This window comes from Furipterus horrens, unplaced genomic scaffold, assembly GCF_987537825.1.
Source record: "Furipterus horrens unplaced genomic scaffold, mFurHor1.1.pri manual_scaffold_5, whole genome shotgun sequence".
NCBI lineage: Eukaryota > Metazoa > Chordata > Mammalia > Chiroptera > Furipteridae > Furipterus > Furipterus horrens.
In genome coordinates this window covers 41,475,035-41,483,101 of record NW_028327175.1, presented here as the reverse complement: position 1 = coordinate 41,483,101, position 8,067 = coordinate 41,475,035, and the positions used below count along the sequence as shown (strand labels likewise).

Below are 8,067 nucleotides of genomic sequence, written 5' to 3'. Positions count from 1 at the left end.
TCCAGCAAAGCACAGGCCTCAAGAATGAAATAGCCCCTCTAGGATGGACCTCAGACCTCTGAAGAGCCCGGAAGTTAAAAGAAGGTCTCAGGAAGGTACCCTCAGCTGCGCAGTTCTAAAACATCCCAGAATTCTTTGGCACCCCTCTCTTCGAGAGGTAGACCCTAATAACTCTCCCCTTTAAGGAAGCTATACTTAGTGACTTGCTTCTAAGGAACAGAACACAGGAACGGAGGGTGTGTAACTTCTGAGGCTTGGCCATAAGATCCATTGAGGTTTCCTTCTTGTTCTCTCCCTCTCTGCCCTCCCCCATCTCTCCCTGCTAGTCTGTCCTCCATTCCTCCCTGTTCAGTTCACAGAATACCACATTGGGGAGAAGCCGGCTGCTATGCCATGACAACAGTCAAGCATCCCTATGGAGAAGCCTGCATGGTGAGGAGCTGAGGCTTCGTGACAACAGCCAGTGCCACTATGCCAGGAGCGTGAGGGACCCATATTGGAAATGGATCCTGCAGCCCCAGTCCAGCCTCCAGAGGACGGTAGCCCCGGCTGCTACCTCATGAATGACGCCAAGTCAGAACCACCCAGCCAAGCTCCTGAATTACTCACTCAAGAAAATTGGAGATGGTAACTCGCTGGGTTTGCTTTTATTTATTTTTTCAAACTGCTAAATTTGGGGGGATAATTCCTTACATAGCCAAAGATAACTAATATATTCAATGTCCTCAGGCCTGGGTGTTTGCATGTGTGTGTATGTTGCATGAATGACATGTTCACAGTAACTTTATGGAATGGATACACATGGACCCCGATGGTCTACAGATAAGTGAGCAGCTACAAACATGCTTGCCTGCATACAGTACACCTGGAGTCTCTATGCTGTTTTCTTGTTTGTCACATTTAAGGGTAGCATAGTACTTCCCTTCATTGCTATCTTGATCTGTTAAAAATAGCCTTCCATGTATCATATGAGAAAACCAGTTTCATTTCTTTATATCACAGCATCTATGACAGGCCTTTCACTAAGCATGACCCAAAACACCCTTGATGAACAGCAAACCAGAAGATAAACAATAAAAAAATAAATAAAAGATGACTGGACCACAAGTAACAGTACCTGAATGCAGAAGTGTGGCATGACGATGTGCATCTTTCTTTATTCCTGTTCCAACTATGTGCAAAAAAGACTAGCAGGAGTCCCTTCCTCTGACACTGAGCCATTGCCATCTTTAGCAGCTAAATAGTTGTGGTTGACATTCTACCTCACTTCAGAACTTGCATTTGATTCTCTTTGTAATTTACTACCTTATTAAATAAAAATATAGCTCCAATCATGTGTATGTGTCCCAGCAGGAAGTACATATAAGCCAAAGCACACCACAAAAGGACACAAACAAAGAAAATCAAACACACGGGTACCAAAGTCTTCTCCATCTCCTGGCATTTTGCATCTTCTGACTCTATCTATTTAGGGGTATGAGTGAGAACTGGGAGATGATCATTAAACAGTCTAAGGTTTAATTTCTAGGGGGGAAAGGTTAATTGAGTCTCAGCCTCGATGAGGACAGGAAAGGAGGGAACAATGGTATGAGGGCCTGGTAAGTTTAAAATAAGATGGTGCTGATGTTTACAGTGGAGTCAGCTTCAACAGAAAGCATGCTGTGGAAATGGGAAAATTAACTTCTCCACCTCTGCCAAATCCCATAGTTATTTCCTCTAGGATTCAATGTTCCATATCACTGTATCAAGAAGAATGAAAACTTAACATCAGAAGCACTGAAAAAAATAAAAGTTACCATACATTCCTTTTGCCTAGATTAAAAGCAGTGTACTGGCTATGAAAGAAATGGTTTCCAATTCCATTCCAAAGGTGTTTATTGAGTGCTTACTGTCTCTGTTATGGCACTACCAGGAATGGCAGAGTAAAGTGATAAGTACACATAGCCCCTGCAATCAGTAATATCTCAATGTAGTAAGTCACTCTTAACCTTTATTAAAAAAAAAATACATATATAAATAAATACAAAATGTTGCTATCAATATCAGGCTATCTGTAAATCCTCAAGGTCCATGGATTTTAGGATAAGCATTTCTCGATCTACTAGGAAGAAAAAACATGTAAAATTTTTTTAAACTAATGTATTATGTAATATATAACATATATTAACCTAGCCTCTCTTCCAAGCAGCCCCCCCCCAAAAAATCCCTTTATTCTTATCAGACATCAGATATTGCAGAAGACAAAATACATTCATGTAAAAGTAACATTTACTAATATTTCTGGCATCACTATTTATGGGTAATAGATATTGAACTGAAATGAATTTGCATAAAACCTAAATTTGAAAGATCTGCCTTTTTATCCTCATCTTTATACTAGATATAGTTATTTTGTATGATTAATTCTGAATATAAAAAACTTTCTGTAACTGCAAGATAGCAAGCTGAGCACTTCTCATTACTTTCAATGGTTTTAATTATTTTAGGCTATAATCTTAGAGAAAGTTCATGTGAATTTTTCGGTTTTTTTAAAGAAGCTATATTTATGCTATCAAAAAGAAAACATGAACGACAAGTGAATCAGGCACCAGAGATTTTTTAAAAACTTCTTTCTCATCTCATTTCTGCAGTATCTTTCAAGGAATGTGTTCTCAGATCCAGGGCAGACGATGTTCTTTTGTGGGGAGTGTGGATGCCAACAGGTTGTGTCAGGTGGAAGAAGTGAGGAAGAACAAGAACAAAAAGAGAAAGGATGGCACTGTAACGGGTGAGGACAGTGAGGACAGAGCTAGAAAACAGGAAAGTAGGAAACAAAGTGATATGTTTTCAGGCCTCCGGCACCGTGCTGGCCAACAGAGCAGCCACTGACCACTTGTGGCCTTTTCAACTTAAGTTAATGTAAATGCAAACTCCAGGTCCTCGGATGCACTCGCCTCATTGTAACAGCTGAAAACTCAGCTGTGGCTGACCGCCGCCCTGTTGGACACTGCAGCATATCGAACATTTCCATCCTCTCAGGAGGTTCTATCAGACAGCTCTCGTCCAGAAAGGAGGAACCCAGAAAACTTAGAGAATCTAATTAGTCTTGAACAGAAAGTATATAGGTTCAGAGATGAACAATTTTCAGTGAAGCTCTTTTATTTATAGAAGAACATAACTTGACACAAAACTAGTAGAAAACAGTTAAGATTAAGAATTTTGAGTGCAATGGAGAAGTGGCCCCACATTACATAATATAGCCCAAGACACCCATCTGGGATTCAAGTGGCTCAGGAGCTACCAAGCAAGTGAAAGGTCTGTGAGTTATTTGTCCTTACCAACCCAAACAGCATGTACTGAGTTCCTAATATCTATATATGCCCTGAAGAGAAAGAGAGTGCTAAATAATAAGACACGCCTTAGCCCTTAAGAATTCAGTGGTGTAAGACAAAAAAATGTATATATAGATGACTATTTATATTTATAGCCCACATATTTTCTATAGCCACATATCAAAATCATGCTGCATATAATCATAAATACTGTGGAAAAGTATCTCATGGCATTATTGCTATGAGATATAATTACAAATTTCATTCTCATGTTATCTTTTCCAGAGACTCGTTTTCATTACATGCCTTCTAATTCCTTTTGGCTCATGGGTGGAGATTAGGCCTATCTGAAAATAGGACCTTTCTGGAAAGCCTCACCTTCTTCACCTGAAAAGTGAAGGAATTGGACGAATCATCTAAGTTCATTTCTCCTTTTGGTTCTCTAAGTTCTATGATTCTATTTGTTGCTCAGAATGCTTTAAAAATTCAAGTAAGTTTATAATTTGAGGAATTGGAGAATTTTAAGGCTCACACAGGAACTAAAGAAGAATTACAAAACATAGGTGACTAAAAATAAACAAACAGTAACAACGTTTTATTACAAAAGGTAAAGGTGACATGGTACAAAAGTGAGAAAAGCAAAGTTTAAGCCATAATTTTTCATAAAAGATTTGAAAAGGAAGGTGATGGCAAATGCTCGTATAATGGAGTTACGTATCCATTTATTATTTTGTCACAAATGGGTTCATGAAGGAAGTTAAGCTATTAACTAATTAAAAACCAATTGTTTTGTATTATGACATGTCAGCAATTTTCAAACTATTTCACCACAAACCTCACCAAGATATTTTAGATAATTTTCCAGTAGGCATATACCTGAAACATTTCACAAGGCAATAATTTAGCCTTACTTCAATATGCATTTTCTGATATGCCTTATTATTTTTATATTCTCTATTAAAATTTTATTTTTAAGAAAGATACCATTGTAACCCAATAAACTAAACCCATTCAACTAAACATAAAATGAAAACTAAACATAAGACCTTCTAATGGTAGAAACTGGTAAATAAACAGTCTACCTAAAGAAAGATAATTATATGAAATTATATTTGTAAAAACAGAATTAGAAAACTGTGTGTGTGTGTGTGTGTGTGTGTGTATGTGTGTGAGAGGAGAGAAACACAGTTGGAGGGAGGTGTTTAATAATAACTGTTCATATGTGAATTTCTAGGTTTGCCAGACAAAACAGAACCTGTTTGTGTGTGTGTATGTGTGTGTGTGTGTGTGTGAGAGAGAGAGAGAGAGAGAGAGAGAGAGAGAGAGAGAGAGAGAACAAAAGTTGGGGCAGATTGGCCCAGCAGTACTGCAGAAAGTGAACTTTAAAGTAGACTTGTGGTACAGTAAATGGACACAGAAGGCCAGTCATACTGTTTATGAAGCATAAAAATATAAACATAGAGCTGCGATTGAACCCTGAGCATTCTTCAGACTCCAGGTTCTTTCAGGTCTGCATGTCTGTTGTTCTCAGCACTCAGCTAGGCTAGAAAAGGAGGAACCTGTCCAAAATTCCTGCAGGACAGGAAAAGGAGGGAACATTTCAACATGGAAAAACTCTACAGTGAAAATGAAGGAATGTTTGAGAACCAAGGAAACATGAAAAACGAGCAGCCTCAGAATGAGGGAAAGCCAGAAGTAGCACATACTCTGGAAGACAAGGAAAAGTTAGGAAATGAGGGGAAGATAGAAAACAAGGAAAAGACAAAAGATGAGGAAATACTAGAGGATAAGAAAAAACTAGAGAAGGGGGAAAGCCAAAAGAAGAGGGAAAGCCAATGATAGAGGGAAAGTCAGAGCCAGGGAGAACCAGAGATTGAGGGAAAATCAAAAGAAGAAGGAAAACCAGAGAGTGAGGGGAAGCCAGTGGATGATGGAAAGCCCAAAGAAGAAGGAAAACCAGCCATCAAACCAAGGGCTACAGGAAAGCACCCAGTTGGAGATGATGTACCCAGGAAAGCCAAAAGAAAAACCAACCAGGGGCTAGCTCTGTGCCTCAAGGAATACAAAGAGGCCATACATGATAGGCATTGGAATAATGAGAAGATGATAAGAGACTTTGACGAGATGGCTAGGGTAGAGGATGAGATTGGAGGGGGGGATTGTAGATACAAAAAAGTTTACAGGACCCCTTCCACCCGAGGGGCCCAAGGGAACTCAGGGGTGGCTGTAGGGCCCCACAAAGGGGCTTTGAAGACATTCATTTTGTGTAGTGCCCATGGTAGGTATTTGCCAGGCCCAGGGCTTTAACCATATATAAATACTTTGCTTTAGCTGTCACTCTCATTATCCAACTGCCGCACTCTCTGTTTCAGCAGCAGATTTTCATCCATTGCATGGAATAATGTTTATGGTGCATTGTAAAATTAAAAAGAAAACAGTTTGCAGAACCATAAAAAAAAAAAAAAACATAAAATGAAGACCTGAATACAGTATTCCCTAACTTATCACGAGTATTACGTTCTAGACCCCCCTGTGAAGTGGGAACCTTACATTTATTCTACACTCTTAAACCTACATAACTTTAACAACATACATATGCAGTACCACAAAATCCCGCAATATAGCAAAAAATCCACGACAGATAATTAAGTAAAATATTTTTAAAAATCCCGCGATACAGTGAGGCCACAATAAGTGAACCGCGATATAGAGAGGGACTATTGTATGGTGGTAAGAAAGAACGAGAGGAAGGAATTGTTGGAGAACAGCAGGCTTCCGCTATGGGAACACAAGAATGGGCCTCACATTTCTAAGAGGATCTTTAGAAACTGAATGACACAAATACTAAAGGGAAAGATGTAGTCCACAGACTACACGGGTTCCATCGGATCCACTCCTTTTCCTAATGAGCTAGAACAGACCGTGGCTAAACACCCAAGGCAAACAGAGACAATCTCTGTCCCCTTGCCCAGCGTATCCTGATGCTGAGCTATCTGCAAAAGTTTTCCATTCCTTTCACTTTTTCATTCAATGAATCAAATGTTGCCTACCTACCATGTGCCAGGTCCAAAGTCAATAAAGCACAGTCTCTGCCTTTAAGAAACCAGTCAAAAGTCAGCTTCCTAAAGAAATAACTATAGCACAAACAGATGTGCTAGGAGAGAGGTATATATACAAAATGCTATTGAACAAAGATGACCCAGTAAGTAGCTCTGCCCAGGTCAGCAAAGGCTTCCAGGAAAACGAGGCAATGTCAGAAAGCATTTCTGTCAGGGACAACACTGTATGCAAAGCCAGGAAGCCTGAGGGACGCTGAGTGGTGGCAGAAGGAATGGTGCGGCCACAACATGACGAGGACTGGGAGAGAGACTGGGCAGGAGGGAGGGGGCTGGATAAAGAGGGGGGATGAGTTTGTGAGGGGTCCCCTAAGTAGTACTGACTAGGGCAAACTGCATCTTGAAGACAACTGGAAACCAGACACTTTTAAGCCAGGAAATAGAACAAGAAAGGCACCCTCTTTAGAAAGACAGAAGCAGCAGAGCAGAGGAAGGCAGGAGAGTGGGACAGTGAGGAAGGCAGCTGAGAAAGAAGGGTCTGTGTGAGAGCAACGTCAGCAGGAGGGGGCAAGAGCAGACTGGCAGATGGTTAGAAAGGAAAGTGACAAGTCTTTGTGCCCGAGGGGACAGAAGGCAAAAGAGAACAGAGTCACAGATCCCTAGGGGGTCCTTCCCTTATGAGGCTTCTTATTGGGGAAGCAGGGGCAGTGGGCTTGGGGAAGAAAAAATAAGAAATTTATTTATTTATTTATTTGATTATCTATTTATTTATTTATTTAATTTTTTATATGGCGGGTATTTATTTATTTAGTTAGTTATTTATTTCTCAAGTACAGTTGGCATACCTTATTACATCGGTTTCAGTTGTACATCCCAGTGATGAGATTTATCAGGATGGTCACTTAGTAAGAAAATCATTCTTAAACAAGTTGCATTGAGGTTGTCTCTGGGACACCCTAAATGGCTATGTCAAGAAATCCAGCTGTGAGGACCAGGAGAGAGATCAGGCAGGAGCAATTCATTCGGGAGCTCGCAATAGAGAAATTAAGTGAAATGAGAGTATAAACAAAGAGGCCACCAATAGTTAGGAGAGGGGATGACTAAAAAGACTATAAACCAGAGGAAAACCTGACTCTTAATGAGAAAATGTGGAAGAAAAGGAAAGAGTGGTTTTAAAGAGCGAGGTTAAATGCCACAGGGAAGGTGAGCTGAATGATGGACATTTGTTTCTATGTATGGTTTAGGACTGAGCAGATGTAGCCTAGCCAAACAATAACAGAAGCAAAGGCTGTTACACAACAGAAAGAAAAATCGATAGGTTGTCATCTCACTGGATGTTCTCGAACCAGGAGTCAAAGGAACTCCCAAGAAAGGTGATGTAATTAAACTATCATGACACATTAACTGAAATACCTTGTTCTATATGCAAACATCTGACAGATACACCCCAGCGACTCTGCAGATAACAGCTGTTCTGATCTTTGGATATTGCTAAGCTGCACCCAATGCTGCTTTATCATAAAGCATGTCATGAGGAAATTGAAGTGTTATTATGCAATTGTGCAACTCTTGGGGAGCTCCAAAATGCCTCTAAACAACAATTACTCACCTGGGGCACATCCGTGATGTTTTTCCATAAATGAAAACATAACTACTCCAATCATTTTCACAGGTGGGCTACTGCCTATTTTAAGGAATTT

At 40.0% G+C, this 8,067-nt stretch overlaps 1 pseudogene; it reads left to right on the top strand.

Annotated features, from left to right (window-relative positions):
• The first annotated feature begins 4,809 nt into the window (after positions 1 to 4,809).
• On the top strand, positions 4,810 to 5,581 carry LOC150008452 (uncharacterized; annotated as a pseudogene).
• Positions 5,582 to 8,067: the final 2,486 nt, after the last annotated feature.